This window comes from Pygocentrus nattereri, chromosome 5, assembly GCF_015220715.1.
Source record: "Pygocentrus nattereri isolate fPygNat1 chromosome 5, fPygNat1.pri, whole genome shotgun sequence".
NCBI lineage: Eukaryota > Metazoa > Chordata > Actinopteri > Characiformes > Serrasalmidae > Pygocentrus > Pygocentrus nattereri.
Window position 1 is genome coordinate 8,022,428 of NC_051215.1, and position 19,573 is coordinate 8,042,000.

A 19,573-nucleotide genomic window follows, 5' to 3' on the forward strand; every position below is an offset into this window, starting at 1 on the left:
AAACTGCCAAATATTCAGGGACAAGTGTTTGAGAAGAAATGTTAGTGATGATTTTTTAAAATCGCATAAATGAGTTTAATTGGGCGAACATGACAGCGCTACACTGACATTAGATGACCATAAAGAGTGCAGTCTTGATGGAGAACAGACAACAGAAATAAAATGAGAGGGCACTCAGAGCACATCAGTCATCTACCTGTCATCATTCCTCTTTCACCCTCACCTCATTCTGAGAAAAGCATCGCCTCTCGTTTGTGATCAGGGTTAATAAGTGATTGATCTTTCATTGGAGTCTGTGGCTGTATAAACCTCTCATTGATTCCACTGAAAGTGGGAGGATCTTTCAGGAGGGTATCTGTTTGAGACGAGCTCTCCGAGGTTAAATCCCATCGAAGACAATCCCACCGCAATCGATAATATCAAGCGGGAGTTTTTAGGGGGGGGTTCCACTTCAGGAGAGAGAGAGAGAAAGATTACATTTCATTTCATCCAAAGCGTACCTTATTCTGCCCCAGTAAGCACAGAGAGGTGGCCGAAAAGTGCTCGAAACTTTTTTGTTTAGACCCGTAAGCCATATTTATCACCTGATGATAGCGTTTATGGAATTAATTGATTGAGTGCTAACATCACCACAACCAGATGGCTTTGAGAGGATATTAAGCTTTTATGGTACTTTAAATTGAAAATTATTACATTTTTAGCTATGGTGATAGGCTGAATAAAGTTGATATGAAAAGTTCAACAGCCCGTGTAAAGGATTACTGATGATGTTGTCTTGTTTTCTAATGGCTAAATGGAAGGGAATGCACTGTTTGAGGTCAGTGTTGTTTTGCGGTCAGCCACTGTAAAAATTAGGGAAAGTAAAAGTTTGGACAGAGCTTTGTTTGGCTTTGACCAGGACAACAACCTCATATTAATTAACATTTTAAAGTCCTTCTTTTGCTTGCTTTTAGGCCTCATATTAAGTTTTTTCTTTCGAGGCATTCTCCATTTGGAGGGGAAATCATGACCCAAAGCCTGCAGGGCTTAAAAAGATGCTTAAAATATTAGGTACAGCTCTAAAGGTCAGTATTTTCATTTACACAGTTGAGATACTAATACTAATAATACTTTTCCTTCATGATTTATCAGATTTTTCTTTTTGTCGTGTTTCATAGTTGCTCTGAATATGCAAACAGGTTGTCTCCAAAAACAATTTTCAACATTCAAGAAACCATTTTTAATATAAAAGAATATTTTAAGAGGTTCAATTTTGGAATCTTTATAGAACAGATTCATGTTTACTTCTTATATCATTAACGTTATACTACATTTAAAAAAATATGTAATTCATTTTAAAAATTCATTGTGGTCACTGGTGTTATCAGGGCACTTATGTTAAATTTTAACATAGCATTTTAAGCTCTATTAAACTGCTTTTTTGGGTCGAGGCTCATCAGAGAGGAAGCATTTCAAGGCATGAGAAGGCATGTCCACATTTGCTCACGAAATTTATTTAATAATATTTTTGTTTATCAGGCAGCTCATAACTTCTATGTGCCACCAGTGTTATGTGGTTTAATGTCTGGGTCATTCAAATTTTGTCAAAATAATGTCAAATATCATTTTTATTACTGATTTTAAATATTTGCACAAGGTCACCTGACCAACAATGAGTCAGGCAATTAACATCATTTCTCAGTTTTAACCCGAATGTCACTGGAGTCACCGTCACTGGTGTTGCACCATATTCATACAGCACCAGTGACTGTTAAATATTTTTGGAATTAAGTTCTCCTTTTTGCATATGTGATAATAGGAGATTTTAATTGACTATTATTATTATTTCTTTTTGGGATGAAATAAATAAAAAAAATGTATCCACCTGAATTCCCACTCCAAATGGAGAATGACCCATTCAGGAAAAACTCTACTGCTTCAGGATCCCGTCTTACAGAGCAGGAGAAACTGCCTAGCCAGTTAACGTTAAACGTGATGTAACCTTGGATTTGTAACCCTGGTTTGATATAAGTCTGGATTTGCTGCTTCATGTCAGATAAGTTTTTATCAGATCACATTACCATGGCAACTTACACTGCCTATCGTTTTCTGAGACGAGGATCCTTCCTCCACCCAAAATAAAAAATCTAATCAAAGCTACATCTGCTGTAAACATGCCTACTTGCATCCTACAGCGATGCCACAGTAGAATCTACAGTACACTAAAGTGGCTCTTGTTGGGTTCTTTAGGAAACGGAATAACTTATTTAGAGCCATCAGTTCCATATAGAGCCATTTCATGATAGAATGGTGAAATGGTTCTTCAGATTGACAGAGAATGGGTTGTAGATGGTTCTGTATAGAACCTTTTTGAAAATGGTTCTCTGTAGCAGCTGAAAGAGTTCTTTTATTGCGATGATGTCAGTCATCATATCTGTTGTTGGAAGAAAACATTGCATCTCCAAAATGGTAACTTTACAGGAGAAGGATAAAACTTTACTTTTAATGTAAGTCAATGGAACCAGATATTTTTCCAAGTAAATTCTGGGCCGTTTCTGTTGGTCTATTCATCACGAAATTTACACACAGTGTAAAGGACACCATGTACTTTCAAATTATGTCAAAAACTCCCAAACGGCAAAAATGGAGATACAAGGTTTTGCTCCAACAACAGCGATATCTACCTTTTTGGCTTGAGGCTTGAACAGTGAACATAGTGTGCCAGACTGACAGGTAGTTGTGGTTATGTTGTACACAGACAGTGTGTGGTTGCTTGTAATTGGTTGAACTCAGGCAGTTTACCAGCTCTCTGTTATTAGGTGAAATTCCCCATTTAAAACCTGTTTACTTGCTCTTGTGATTGGAAGATTGCACTTTTTCAAATTGTGATTTCTATACACAATGATTCATCTTTAAGCCCTACTCTAGAGTGAGGTTTTCAAGGAAAATCCATTTCTAATGATGTATCTTGAAGGTGTGAAATACTTTTTATAAAAACTGCTTTTGGGTGGATTTTTTAGGTGGTCAGGCTAAGATGTTTTTTCATGTGTGTAATACATGCTGGACTAGTGAGAGAGCAGGTGTATAAAGCAGACATTATCAAGTAGGGGTGCGGGAAAAAAATCAATTCTTAGATGCATCGCGATGCGGACGTGAAGGAGTCTGAATCGCTTCACCAACGCCAAAAAAATATTTTCTAAATATTTAATTTATAACAATGTTGATGGAATGCAAAAGGCTGACCTTGGAAGTGTGGTAGTGCAGCGCCTGGACACTCTGTCAGGTGCACGTAACAAAAACACTACTGAAGTAGTGAAAAATCTGATGGGCTCCTTCTGCAGTAAAAGCCAGGTTAGATCAAGAGTCACGACCCAAATGTTAAGAAGAGCCATTTTGTCCTTTTAACAAAAATCAGATTACCTTGGCAACCACATCATTTATGTCCAGTATGTCTCAATATGTGTATGTCCTAGTATAGTAAAATATAAACGAAACCGCAGACTTACTTTGCTCTGCTTTAAGCTTTATCTATAGCCACTTTCTTCCATCTCCGCCAGAAAGCTTTTCCTCTAAAGTAGAGTTCCTCTAACGGTATCGCTGCTACATGACCTGCAGTCTGAGTCTCAGTCATTGCAAAACAGGACTTCCACGCTATGTTGCACACGTCTCATTTCGAAGATATTTTAGTGACACATTGATCCCCCACTCTCTACAACGAGACCAAAACCTCAGTTATAAAATCACTTCCATTCTGTACTTATTAATGGCAAAAATCAGCACTGTTGACAGTGTGACAGCACGGACTGTCGCTTTTGTTTAGTTTAATTTCTCTTTGCTCCACTGAAAAGTAAACCAATCAACTCCTCTCCATATGATTTGCTGTAAAAAAGAGTTTGGGTTGTTTGAGATTTTTAGATGTCTCTTACATTTAGTAAAGATTTCAGGATGAAATCTGTTTACGTTGACTTGCATTAAAAGTGAAGAATGTTTTTGGCCTCTCTTGAAAAGTTATCATTTTGGAGATACTTGTTCTTCTTGGGAAGTGACAATATTGTGGCTAGAGGATCTAAACCTGGGTTAACAGAGAAAAATGTAAACCACTGTCATAAAACACCTTACCTGCAGTTGCATTTGTTAAGGTTCATGAAACTGAAAGTCAAGAAGCATCTCTGACTTGAACATGCTTTGTCAGGCAAACCACAGATCTGGTCAGCAGGAAGTGTCTTTGTGGTTAACTGATGTCTACTGAAGCTTTGATTCTCGGCCTGCGCTTCATCTCGGCTGTCACTGCTGCTCACAGAGAGTGAGAATGTACTTCGAGAAGGAAGGAAGAAGACCAGGAACAGACAGGGCTGATGAACAGCCGAGGAAGAGTGGCATGGATGGAGGCGGGAGAGTGAAAGTACTGGACAGGAGATAGAGAGAGGAGACAAAGGGGAACAATGATGATCTGATGAATAGTGGCTTTGACAGAGAGAGGGAGCGAGGGAGGGAGGTGGAGAGAGAAAGAGACTGTGACAGTATGGGAGAGGGGCACATGTGCCTGAGGGCAAAGGAAAGAGTTAGAGGTGCTACTGTTCTCTTGGGTTTCAGTCTATAATTGCTTCAGGCTTAACTGGCTACTTAAAGAACCCATATCTTGGAAAACTGAATAATCTTCCCTTTTTTTAAATGAATTTTTTCGATGTATTATGTATGCATCACTATTTCCAGTCCATGTGCTCCATATATGGAAATTAAGCTGCAACAAAATCAATCAATAAATTAATAAATTGTTTTTGTGATGTGATTGTGTTGGTTGGTATTACATATGTGCACCTACAGCCATTTGACCCCACCCATTCATATTGAAGGTAGAAGGAGTGTTTGAGCCTGGATAGCTTTTTGAGTAATATATGCCATCCAATCAGAACAGGACTAGTTTACATAGATCAGTCACACACAAAAACAAACAAACAAACAAAAAAAAACTGCCTATTTTAAAATAAGAGATGAAGACAGGCAGGTTATGTAAAAGGGAATTATGGCTGTTTGTGTTACATAAACCCACACAAATCCTGTATGTGGATTTAAATATAAGACGACTGTAAACCGTGGACTCCTTAAAGAATGTTTTCTCTGTGTGCATAGCAGATTGCATGTTAGGTGTAAAATTATAATTCATCACACATTCACTCACTCAGAATATAGAATACAACGCAGATCCGTCACAACATCAACAATTAGCAATTAAAATCAGATTAGTGCTCAGCTGAACGAGATGCAAATCAAAATAAAGCACTGCCAAGTTTGGAACGAATGTAGTAATTATCATTGTTGATGTCTTAATAAGAGTGAGAGAGCACAGAAGCATAGAAGCTGGGCTAGACTCCCTCCAACACATTTACTACCTCAGTGATCCAAATTACACTGTTTCTGGCTCTCACACAAAATGCAATAATCATGATAAAAAATTGTTGGATGTGTGAAAGCACAGCAGATGAAATGACCAAGAAAGAGGTGTCCCCTTAATTTTCAGGTGTCAGGTGGCCAGTGTTATGAAGCTCAGATGCTTCCATTTGAGTTTTGGGTCTCAAAATAGGCAAAACTGTTTTGTTTTTATTTCTGTATAATGATATGATTGAGAAATTGTAGAGAAGTAAAATCTTTCATTACAGAGGAACTTATTGACTCAGGTTTCTTTACAGTGGTTTTGATGGAACCCTCGGGTTGGAACGTCTATATATAAGTGGTGAACCCACACATGTTGTCTGAGTTTTTATATGTAACGTTGGTAAAGATAAATAAGTAAATCTGAAAAAAAAATCTCTGCCATGAATGGTTTTGAAAAAAACACGTTTTAGGCTGACATATTCTCAACACTCAACACTATCGAGAAACAATGTCTCGGACATCAGGCAGCGCATCTCTGACCATTTCAGGTAATAGTTTCCTGTGAGGGAACTGTCAGAGGCATTAGACGTCTGGTTCCTATCTTCACTGCTGTGAACAATTCCAGATGGTTTCTGTAGAATGAAGCATTTGGCATCAAACCACTCTGAATCACTGATTTTGTATCGTAACCATTCAATTACATAGACATTTAGGCCCAATCCCATTTCTTATTTTTACCCCTACCCCTTGTTTCTGACTGTCATCTTTACAAGGGATCGTGGTTGAAATCTTCCCCTACTACCCTCAAATAAAGAAGAGCATTACTTCATTAACAGACTACATAGGCTGTGTAGGCCACCCTGCCAGTCTACACGGATAGCAGAGGAGGGTAAAGTTCAGCAACCTCACGGCTTTAGTTACATTTAGGGCATCATATGCTTCAAATCGTACACTACACACCTTTCACATATTGCTGTTGCCAGAGGAAAATCTTGTATCTCTAAATTGGTAACTTTACAGGAAAAGTAAGTCAGTGGAACTTGATCATTTTGTGCTGTTCATTCTTCATGAAATGTACACACAATATAAAGGACAACAGGCATTTTCAAATGATATCAAAAACTAAAAAATGACAAAAATGGGACTACAATGTTTTCTTATGACAGCAGTGATATGGACTTTCATGCAGGAATTTATTGTTAATTTAACACGAAGGGGTTAAGTGTTATACACCTGGTCATTTCATGTGACTAGTATCTGAGTAGTATCCTGATATGATTTTAGCCACATGCATTTACACTTGGTAGTCAAATGTATCTCCAATTAGTCGCACTGCAGACCAGTTGCTATGTGAAATGGAATATGCAAATCTCCTCATTACACCGTAACCAATTCCCAATTTGTCCATTCAGCCTCTTTATCTGCAGCTTGGGTCGCACAGTAGTGTTTGTCCATATTGCTATTAAGCATTCTGTTTCATCTGACCCCCAACTATGTGTGTACTCCGTGATTATTTTGCTCACAGACACAATCACATGTCCATTAATGCACTGCACAGGGAGGAGTTTTGGTTGTACTGGGAGGGGTTTTGGTTGTTGAATGTGTCTTGATGAGACGGGTATGTTTGCTTTAACATGTACCTTAAAAGTGTGTCAGACCACCTCCTGAAGTGCTTTGACCAATCGGATTTGTATCTGTTTTGAATACCTCGTGTGTGTTTATACTTTCTTATGTGGATTGGCCTCATCCAGATATAATCCTCACTCGGACTGACCAGGTGTAAACGGCATTCTAGGAATTTCCCAATTTCTGGGAAATTACCGGAAAGGCTTAAGAGTGAACATTAGGCGATATGTTACTGAAAAAGACAGTATCATCTTATTTACATCATGAGAAAATATGTTTTGTAATTGGTTTTAGTGCCATGCTGCCTGAGAGAAGCAGTAGAAATCCGCCCCTCATGCATACATTCCTGCAGCTGTGCAAAAATGATGCAACTTGGAACAAAGCAGAATGTTTCTGTGATACTTCTAGCTGTTTGCCTTTTATACTGAGGCCTTTACATCCAGTTTAAAGTGACTTGAACAGCAAGTGTGAATGCATGCAAAATACTGTTTAAGGCCTGCAAGTTTGAATAATGCAAAGCTCGAACGTCACCAGTGAAGGTACAGCATATAAAAGATATTGAGTGTGAAAAGTTAATTGTGCCTTTAAAGGTTTGCTGTGTGAAAATAATTAATTTATAGGGGCCTATTATGCTTTTCTGGTTTTTTTCCCTTTCCCTCAGCATGTTGTATAGTTTTTGTGTATGTAAATGGTCTGTAAAGTTACAAAGCTCAAAGTGCATACCGGAGAGAGTAACTCTCTCCCTCAGAAACCACTTTTCTCAGCTGACTGACATGCCTTGTTGGAATTCCAGCCCTTTTCCTTTGTTACAAGGTGACATAATCCTTATTGCCCACCTACATGCAAGTTTGGCACACCCTCACACAATGACTACTGGAGGCCGAGAAGAGTTTGTTCAGTTTTGTAACCATGTCAAGAAGCCGCTGACCTGACTTTCAAGATCGAACTCTGGCTCTAACTGAATTGAATTTGAATTTACAACCATTTGTCACTGTGTTTGCACACTGTGAAATTAGACCTCACTAAGGGGCAGTGAGCACACTTGCCCAGAGCAGTGGGCAGCCCTATCCATGGCACCCGGGGAGCTATTGGGGGTTAGGTGCCTTGCTCAAGGGCACTTCAGTCATGGACTGTCAGCCAAGGGGATCGAACTGGCGACCTTCCGGTCACAGGGCTGGTTCCCTAACCTCCAGCCCACGACTGCCCCCTGATACGGCAAAACCAAAGCCATCTGGAAAAATAGCCTCACCATTGTTTACAGCTTAACAAGAGTCTATCTGCAGGCTGCAAGACAGGGGTGGAACATGTAGTGGTGTGAATAGAGATGTACAGTATGAGAAAAATAATATGTTTTTGAAGCATTGAAGCATGTAAATCTTTTCTACTGGACCCAATAAATAAAATTATGAACATTTAAAATGAGCAAAATAGGTCGCCTTTATTATTGACATCACTGTGGGGTGGATCTTGTGCCATACTGTTGTAATGTTATAGAAAATAGTACTAGACAATGAAAAAGGTAATGCATTTTCCTTTAGTACTTAATTAACAGGATGCATAATGATAGGATACAGCTCGGCTGAGAATCTCATGCAATTACAGCATGGTTACAGCAGTAAACGGCCACTGTTTTGGAAAAAATATCCATTCCAAAATGGATTGATGTCAGATCCCTGCACTAAATATGCTGCTAAAAGTGTTCTGATGCTAAAGCAGCTCTTACATTGGACTATACCAATGAGCGTGTAGCCATTTACACATATTTATGGGCCTAAAGTCTTTTTCTGTCCAAAAAGGTTTAATAGCCTCTGCTGTGTAACAGTGAACAATATACAACCTTATTAGAGCAGAATTGTGCTTGCAGTCATTGATCTTAAAGGCAGCGCAGTCCTGGCTGTTATTTGTTTGGTGAGAGTTAGCGTGGAGTGGAGTTGCTGAAGTCTCAGTTTAGCCATAGCACAGTGGCGCACACACTGTCTGCTCCAGCTACCATCAAATCCATCACATCCACTCATGCGACAGGCCTGGCACAGACGTCCTTTAGGGACCAGGGAGGGGAGGTTTGTCACAATGCTTGCAGGAGAGTGTCTGAGTGTGTGTAAGCGAGTGTACTAAAAAGAGGTCAGAAAGAGCACAAAACTGTAGGCTATCGCATGCCATTGATATACATGTGGGAAACATATAATGGAGCCTGTTTACTTGTTTTGCGGTTTAAGTATTGTACCTAGGGTGCATGATCAATTGGATATGTTGGATAATAAATAATTACAGCTGATAACTTGGCACATAAATTCTATACAGATTTAGAGGGCAATATGACAGTTTATCTGGTATGCTAGTTGTTCTTGCAGTATCAGTTTTGTCATCACCATTATACCTCTATGCCCCAAATAAACACAGATAATGCAGCATACATCCAGTGCCAAACATGCTAATTCCCTAATGTCCCATGTAGTGAGCCTAAGGTAGGTTAGTCCAGTTTGTTGTTGAAGAAACAGACATCAGAATGTAATGAGTTAATGAGTTATAGGGAGAAAAGTAGAAGGAAAAAAGCCAGTCTCTTGGGGTTGGCCATTACTAGCATGCAAACTGGACAGTTTCTGTGCACTTTGCCTGGCATGTCTCACTCAGCCAGCTGCTTTTAGGTGATGTTGAGTGAATGCATGATTGACTTGTAATATTTACCAAATTCAAGCAGTGTCTTCAATGAAAGTTTGAGTATAAGAGATGCAAAGATGGCATACATGACTTTTGTAAATAAAACAACATTCAATGCCATTTTTGCAAGGCTCAGAGAAGCTGCTGTTTGCTTTGCATTCACAGACTTTAACCTTAGGGTTAGAAAGCAGTGTTGTATATATTGTTCATTTCTCTTCTTAATATTTTGCTCAATAAAAATATTTAATAATAATGAAGTAATAATTTACTTCATTAAATATGATTCTTATTAAAACTGAAGGGACATTTCATAATAATACACCTTTCTAATCTATTCTAATTCTAATCTACAAAACAGGACTAGTTAAGCATCCAAAAAAGTTTTATTTGGAAAAAAAAAATGCATAAATGCACTATACCATTATATATACCTTAATTATACTGTGATATGGATTTTTGGCCATTCTGCCCACTATTACAGATGCACACTCAAAACCCAGAACCACATTACTTTTGTTAATCATGTGAATATGTTTTTAAAGAATCTTCACTTAATATAAAATGTAGATATAAGACAAGAACCACTTATGAATCGATATTACAACTGAAGCACTGAATGGGCTCACTCACTCATGTTTAGCAGGCTGAAGATTCTCCACAAGGAGGCACCGTTAGCACTTAGATAGCTTTTATTGCTTTGTAAGAGTGGTACATCTACCAAACTGTGTGTTCTTGTCTTTAAGAATCTAGAGGAGAACATCTTAATGCAAATGTTATTACTGTAAATGTTATTGTTAAACAAGGTTTTGTTCTGAAAGTGCTGATATCCTTGTGGAAGTATGTGCTAATTATCAGTTATCGTACTCAGCCAGAAATTGTGTAGCGGTGCATCACTAACTGTACTCAGGCCACATTGGCCTGAGACTGGTCACAAAATGAACCCCGTCCATGAAAAAAAATCAATAAGAACAAGTCATCATCAGTACAGAGGGGCCTACTCTAAGCATAGCAGGTGTAGTGCTGTGCTGAGGGGTCCTGCTTTTCTATCATTTCTGCAGGTTCTGCAGAAGGATCAGTCTTCTTTGTGATTGAGACTAATTCTATCTGTCATCCAGCCAGCATCAGCTATCCTACCTTTTGCAGCGCAGGCACTCAGCTCTCTTTGGTGCCTAAATGATGCTTTGTTCTTTCCTACGCCACTTTTCATGCTCACAGATACCACCTGTGGTGCCTGTTATCTGTTTGAGCTGACATTATACACACTGAGACACAGAACTAATGAGTAGGCTTCAGATAAAGGTATGTTTTCAGATCTGGGATCTTAACCCTTAGCAAAATCTTGGTGCTTAATATGTTTATTAATTGATGCTCATTCTGGAGAAATTCTGTCGAAAGTGTGGATTCTAAGCCTTTAATCCATGCTGTATATATGGTTGTACAAAGGAGATTTTAAATTGAATTTGCTGAGAATCTATTGTTGTGCCATTTTTGGGCCATGTTTCGGCATTTCTCGGTTTTGAAGAAAATAGAAAAAGGCATAGGTGCAGACTCAAAGCTGATATAGAATGTAAATGAGTACAGAATGTAAATGGGAAATCAAATTCATTATTTGCCACAACATGGAATTTACCCCTGTTTTGAAGGTCTCTAAGCTGAAATATGCATATTTTCCTTGTTTTCTTTGGATTTAACCCTCTGGTATCTGAGGGCGTTTTCTCAATGTTTGCACATCTTCTTAAATTCGCCTTTAAAGTCACTTGCATATAACATGATACCCATAGGTTTCATATCAAAATTCTCTGTTATCTTCGGTGCTACTTTTGAAAACTGCTGCAGAAACTTCAGTGGCTGTAAACTCTTTGCACACCATTTCACACGTTGGCTGAATGAAGAATGAAAGGTTTCCGATGTGATGGGTCAGTGCTTAGTGATCTCCTGAGTGTCCATTGGCTTAGTGATTTCCTGAGTGTCTAAGGTCTCATAACTCTGGATCTGAGCAACTCTATTATCTTGCGATAAGATGGAATGGAAAGGCCGATTCAACAGTTTCAGGAAATGTTTGAACCTTATTTTTGTGCTGTGTTATTGCAAAGATAGAGAAACATGTGTAGATTTTGACACCCAGACTAGTTTCTGGACTCCAGATAGCGAAGTTTGTGATTTTTTTTGTTGAAGTCTTTTTTATATCAAGAAAATTGCAGCTGTGCTGTCTGTTTTAACTTGGCGTGGCCATCTTAGTGGAGACAAATGAAAGAGATGTACATGTAGATTGTTGAAATTCGCAGCAGGGGGTTCTAACCCTGCACCTTTCACCCCTCATTGCTCGCTGGCACATTTCACACACAGAGACCACAGTGTCCTAGTAAATCTGAAAACAATTATTTGGAAGAATATTTTGTTTGATTTTATGAATTCAACATATCTGAGTTTATTCCAAATCCACTGGCAGATAGGGTCTTGCAGAAAGAAGTTAAATATGTGGTTATGTAATTACAATGCAGTAGTGTTGCAAAACAATAGTAATCCTTCTTGATCTTCAAGGGTTAAGAACGGGTAAGGTTTAAGAAAAGGGTAGCTTTTGAGTGACTTGATTATTTTTGTTTTTTTAAACTTCATTTGCCATGATTTATGCTGTTTTGCTGGAAGGTTGCAGTATGCCCCATGAAGCTGGTTTGGGTGACAGAACGCAGAATGAGATGCAACAGCAGGTTGAGACGAGGGGGTCGGTGTGTGTTTTCGGCTATAGGAGCAAAGCAGGCTGCTCCATTCATTATCACACCCAGGAAACAACAACAGGCCAAATGAAAACAAATGTGACCATTTCTTTCTCTTTCTCTCTCCCTGCCTCTCTCTTTCTCTCTCTCTGCCTCACTGTCTGTCTGTCTCTCGCCCTCACTGGCCCCCGTTTTTGCGCTGAAGCCAATTCACTGCCAAGATTGCAGCTCTGACCCACACAAGGGACTGCCATGCAAAACAAACTCTGCGTATTAGGCAGCCTGTTATTTAATTTTTCTGAAACATCTGGAATTATTTTTCCCTACCACGTAATCTGCGGGGGCTTGAATTTTCATGTGTTTTTCTCAACTTGATTCGAACTTACTTAATTTGAACTTCAGCTTGTGCAGCCAAAGACTAGGGCATTGTAAATGGGTAATAACGTTAAACCGCAGTTTTTCTGAAGTACAGATATTCAAAATCTGCTTTTGCCCAAGCAAAAAGAAAAGAACAGAGCAAAAACAAGCAGCTGAGCAGTTACTCTTACAAGAACTGTAGATATGGTCTTTCTAATAATAATAATAATAATAATAATATTCTAATATATCACCTTTCATGCATTAAAAAGCAGCTCAATGTACTTCACTTCTTTGTATAATTACATAAATGATGATGAATGGGAGCAAATGTATGAACATTTTTAAATAAACATATAACGATTAAAGGAAAAAAACCTTAAAACAATTGATTAAATGATACAACACTGGCCCTGAGATGGACTGGCGACCTGTCCAGGGTGTATCCTGCCTTCCGCCCAATGACCCCTGGGATAGGATCCAGCACCCTCCGCGACCCAGAAGGAAAAGCGGCTTAGAAGATGTGTGTGTGATACAACACTGTAAACATCACCCTTCATTTATTAATTTTCGGTCAAACAAACTTAAAGTACATGTTACTCATTTTTCAGATATTTAAATATATTTAGGAAATTAGATATAAATAATTCACTTGTATCAGAAAGGGGAAGTCAAATGTTGAAATGTTTTCCAAACTGGTATTCAAAAAATTATTAAAAGCCACAGAGAAAACAGGGCTTATAACAACCACCTGCAAACCTGGTAGACACCAACGCTGTGAGTCTGAAAGGATGTGAAACTGTCAAGAAACCTCACTGAGAAAAGGAAACAGAGAAAAAAGAATAAAGTTGGCAAATCAATCCAAAAAAAGCTGCTGGTATTCTCAGAAAAATACTGGCCAGTTGAGAGTCCGGATCTCAACATCACTGAAAGTGTTACCGGGATGGTGGGATGCAGAAAATGCAACCAACTTCTAAGACTGAACTTTGGGGTGGAAAAATATCCCTGCAGATTTCTTTGAAACACTGAAAGCAAGTCTCCAGAAAAGAATGGATACTGGGTTATATGATATACCATTTATCTGGAATAAGAAATACAAACAAATTAAAACATGAATAAGTAACAAGTAACAAGCATGTTTTGTTTTAAAAAAGTTATTAATATCTTGGTTAAAAGTACAGTTAGAAGAACACAAGCTTCCTTTAGACTTCACTTTACACTCTAGCCATTAGATGGACCTGTTAGACCCAACAGAAGCAAACTTATTGTAATTTAATGAATTATTGGTTAGATAAAGAAGGTACTTGATTCTAAGTGTACGTACGTAGTAATGGCTAAGCGAACATACATCAAATTACAATGTATTGTTTATTTATATTCATTTTCCATCAAGCATTATGAAAATGTAAGGTTTTACCCATTAAGATCTTAAAAAAAGACAATAAAAGAATTTTAAAGTCAACTCGAGAAGAAAGCCACTGTGAGAATGCCAGTGATGAAATTCCTTCTCAGTGAGGAATGGTCTGTGGATCAGGTTGACTCTCTAAATAATGAATCAACCCTGGACACTGAGAGTGGATCCAGTTTCTATCTGCGGCTGTTCTAGCAAGTCATCTGCCCCATGCCTGACATCACACACACACTGGCTGCTTGTAGTTCCTGACACCTGTCGCCTAGTAACAGCAGTCAACCTAGCCTGCGCAAGTTGTGCATGTCCAATAAACCATTTAACAAATAGTTAAGTGTCAGATTAAGTGTCAGCGATTGGCAGGTTCTAATATCTCTGCCATCTCAGCTTACGCTGGATAGAATACTGCCTTTTTACCAAACAGAAGAATTACACAGTGTGACAATGCGATTTCCACCATGATTTCATCAGTGAATTGAGCTCCTGATGTTTAAAGGAGGCTGAGGGACAGTTTGATGGAATTGTGGTATTGATAATTTAAAATTGTTCCAGTATTGGTATGACTCCAGACAGGAGTGTTGTGTAGAGTCAAAGATTCAGGTGACAAAATGAGGTAAAAACAACTGTCTCATTTCTTCAACTTTCGCACAGGAACAAGAATCAGCCTTTAACCTCTTATTCTCCAGGGTATATTTTGGTTTGTCCATCTGAATTTACATGACCAAATCATAAAGCAAATTATTCAGTAACTGCATGAAATAAATTAAATTTTTTTCTAAAAGCTCCCCCAAACATATATGCTTACCATTTACTGCTGAAAGTCAAAAATCTTAGATGTATTATTTGTATTATTTCATAAAAATAATTTCTACATAGCAGATCACTGAAGAGACACCATCTGTTTATAGTGTAAAGCCCAGATTTGTGGAGAAATGGGTCGACTTTCAGTAGATAAAAATAGAGTTCAGCTTCTTTTAATATAGGGTTTAATATGACATCACCCATCTATTTGACTGGAAAGAAGACAGTTACAGCTCTCATATGACACCCACCTTTTGAATGTAGCTTATGAAATATGAAAGTTATGAAGAATATGATGAAGTGCATTTTGGAACCACCATGTAGTTTAAGAGGCTACACTTGAAAGAAATAAAAATTTGATGCTTATCGTGATAATTACCAATACAGACTGATGAAAATTTTTATTGTAATAACACTTTTGGGCCATATCACCCAGCCCTAATACTAACATATTCTCAACCTTCCTCATTTCACTAAACAAGTCCTTTAATGCCTCTATGATCTATAAAACCATCATATTATAATGTACATTGAGCTGCTAGTCGATAGAAATACCTTCCACATATCTACACCCATTAGCCATTATAGTAGGAACACCTAGAATATAGGTGCCCATCTGTTGCTATGTATAATTTATCAGCCCCTCCCACTCACCCTGCCCATCAATAAAAAAGGACTACTTATTATTTAGGTGGTTGATTAGATGAAGCAATATTGCTGGGCTATTTACACTCGTCTTGGCCGCTTTATTAGAACCCCCTCTTTTTAGCTCTCCTTTGCTGGTGAACTGTTAGAGGCTGTAGCTTATATGTTGATGCAAAATGTGTGTTAGTCATGCTCTAACCCTTCACCAAGGGTCAATTACTCAGCACCAAGCTCTTTGCTGGATATTTCTTGCTGGGGAACTATTCTCAACCCAGCACTGAGACTGAGGTGAAAGAATAAGCGGAAAACCTTTCTGTGATTTGAGAATGTCACAGTTAATTGTTTTTCCTTGATTTATTATTATTTGGATTCATTAAGAGTCATTAAGAGATTTGTTCCGGCTTTGATCAACCATCAGCTGATTCCATCAGTGAGCTCCATTCTATAGCAACAACGGTAAACTAATTAGTCTAATCAAATGACGATAATTTGAACAACACCTGGAAACGTGGATGCCTCAGTGGAAATAGTTGAGTACCCAAATACTGAACCAAAATATTTACAGTGTTGGATTTAGATATATGTTACAGTCGGCACCAGCCAGAATCCCAGTATTGATATGAAACTGATACAAGCAGTACTGGGGGCCTGCTGAGCAGTGCAACCATCTAAACATTGGACCTGTCACAAGTTCAGGTATCTGTGGTCCCTTTCCCCCGCAACATTGTTGAGTGCAAAAGTAGCAAATGCTGACATCGGACAAAGACATTGCAGCAGTTTGAAAAGATGGTGTCCCAGAGAAAGCACATGCTATTCCTCCCCTTCTCAGCTTGTTTGAAGTGTGTAACTGACCAAAAAAATAAAAATGAACCCATTCCAAATATATATATATACTAAACTCTGCCCTGCGGACTGGTGACCTGTCCAAGGGGTATCTGCTGGTATAGGCTCCTGCATCCCTGCGACTCAGAAGGAGAAGCGGCTTATGAACGGGTTCTTCAGATTGATGGAGAATGTGCAGTAGATGGTTCTAAATATAATGTTTTTTTAAAAAGGTTCTGTATAGCACTAAAAGGGTTTGTCTATTGTTACAGGCATGACATCGTAACAGTAGAATAAGCCTTTTTGATGCTATATAGAACCATCTTCAAAAAGGCTCTATATGGAACATCTACAACACATTCTCCATCAATCTAAAGAACCCTTTCATGATGCAAAGAACCCTTTAATTATGCAAAGGGTTCTTTGAGTGTTCAGAGTTCTATGTAGGACCAATTTCTTTACTTAAGAACCCTTGAAGGGAATCTTTTTTAAGAGTGTATCTCTACAGTAAGTTTATTTGTGCTGGTAAAAACACCACATATTATTAGAACAGATGCAAATACATTAAAAAGTAATGAATAGATTTGTTAAATTACATTATTAGAACACTTGATATAACATAATGAAGTATTTAGTAGGTATTGATTGAAGTATTAGTTTAGAAATGGTTACACTAACACATTAATATATACGAATGATTAGTACTTACATTGTTCATTTTATTTATTTTTATTCCAACATTAAATACATATATGTATACGAATCTATATATAGGATTGATTTTAGAGTTGGTTTTGGAAAAAGTGCCATCTTTAAAAGCAAATTTCAGTGTTTAAATATTGCAGTGTAGTGCTCTGCCCAGTCTCTCCCCCATGGCTTCCCCATCTCGGCAACATTAGCACTAAGTAGCAGCAAACAAACAGTCCCACTGCTGTAATTAGCCTGATTACACAGAGGTTGCACTCAGCGCGATTACACATCATTAATTTCGACCTTACAGTTCGCTTAATTAAATTGTGTGTCACACCGGGTCTCCTGCAAATATAGTTAACACACTTCAGACACCTTTATTTACTCATTTGCTTGCTTACTTATCCGTCATGTTTTCATTTAAAGTGAGTTACGCCTCACGAGACGATTAGCAAAGCAGACGTCTCGCCTGGCAGGACCTCGGGGGAATTGGTCTTGACTGCAGAAGTCCCTGATGAACTAAATCTTCCTCTTTAGCCATAGTGAGTAGCCAAAGCTTCTGGCTCGTCACTCAGTTGGATGCATAAATCATATTGCTTATCCATCATTAATGCGGTCGATATAAAACCCCTCGCCTCAGGTGATAGTCTGTGCACCAAAGCTTTGTGTCGGTCTTTGAAGGTGCTTTTAGCGAACAAAGCATTGACTGTGTTGAGAAGTCCGAGGAGGACAGTTCACATTTTTTCCTCACACTCATTCTAGAAGATTAGATTCACCTGTATTTTATACCTAGTGATAAATGTGGAGATAAACCTTCTGTGTAAATGATCTAATGATGTAATTACTGAGAAGAGGCGGACGTGTTCAGGACCAAAATGTCCTGACCTTGTAGGAAAAGCAGGACCCGTCTTTGTAAAGTGCTCTTCATAAAAAAACACCATTTATTGAGGTTAACTTTCTTTGTACAGTGATTAAATGGCCATTACATACAAGTTATTCATTTTATGGAGATATTTCTGAGGAGATTACACAATCAAGTTACATGAGAAAGTAAATAAAACAAAGAAAACAACTGCTGATTGACTGACCAATGGACTGACCATCTCAGGATCTAGGCACTCGGATGCAATCACCTTTTAAGACTGAACTGTGGAGGTGTGGAAAAGTATCCCTGTACATTTCTTGGAGGGAAGAAAAGAAGGAAGGAAGATTGAGAGAGAGCAGAGGAAAATAATCTGAAAGTTAGGAGGAGTGAGTTAGAAATATGAGGAATGAAACAGAAAGAGATAGAGAAATCAAGAAAGAAAGGGAGAGAAAGAATATATGAGAGAGAGAGAGAGAGAGAGAGAGAGAAGAGAAATCATTGAATATGTTTGGAATTACTTGGATGCAACCAGGTTCTATGACTGAACTTTTGAGGTGTGGAAAAATATCCCTGCAGATTTCTTTGAAAAACTGAAAGCACTGAAAGTCTCCTGACAAGACTGTAAGGCGAACACTGAAAACTGTGATCTTCTATTTAAGTATATAATTTTCTGTTGAAGATGTCTTTTCTGCTTTTTTTCCTTCATGCTGCAATAGAATGAGGGTTTTTTATTCATTAAAGTTTTTTTAGTTTGATCTGAAGGGCAGTTGACGCTCTAGTGCACTTTATGTTGCTATGTATGTATCTACGCTTATAGGTCTCTCTTTCAAATATAGGTTTTGAGTGGCTTTTAAAGTGATTCCTTTAGACCATTTTGGGGCAGCAACCCAAATGTTAAGATAATGTTAAGTTAATGTTTTACCAACATTACTGCAAATATGTCCCAGTATGTGCTATTGTATTAGTATAGGGTAAAAAATAAAATATAATATAAACTAAAAGGCAGACTTATTTTGCTCTACTGTGAGCTTTAGCTTAGCTATAACCACTTTTTTTGCATCTCTGGCAGGAAGTAGAATTGTTTTGTTAAATTTTGTGTAAATTGTCTCTTAACATACAACTTTTTACATAGCTGAAGTCAGTTTCTCATTCTCCAGCTTCTTGTTTGAATATTCCCGTTCCACCTTAAATGGTGCCTGAGGCACCAGAATGTAACTGTTGCACAGTTTTAGGTTGAACTTGAAGAAACTAACAAGAAGTTGGCAAATGAGAAGCTGATTTCAGCTTCGCATCTTTTTAGTGTTTGACAGTTTTTTGCTGCAAATTAAACATATCAGGAAACCAGCTGGAGCGATTATAAACACAAATAAGTCCTTTCATCTCCAAATTATTAATGTTCATCTTAAATCTTTCTCTTTTCTATTTCCTTAGCTACTAGAAAGGCAAGATTGTTGTCTGTGTTGCTATACAGCTGTTATGTTGCTGACCCCTGCTTTAGGCTTACTGTGTTGGATGGTGCTTTTGCGAGACTTATGGACGTGTAAATGAGCAGCAAACTAACAAAGACAAAGCCAAAGTGGAAAGTTAGATTAATATAATGGTACTGATTTAGATTAGAATGATAGTTTAATCTCT

At 38.1% G+C, this 19,573-nt stretch overlaps 1 protein-coding gene across 1 annotated transcript in view; it reads left to right on the forward strand.

The window, feature by feature from the left end:
• cdh23 (cadherin-related 23) overlaps positions 1–19,573 on the forward strand; it is a 435,604-nt gene that overhangs the window by 28,885 nt on the left and 387,146 nt on the right. The window lies entirely within an intron of this gene.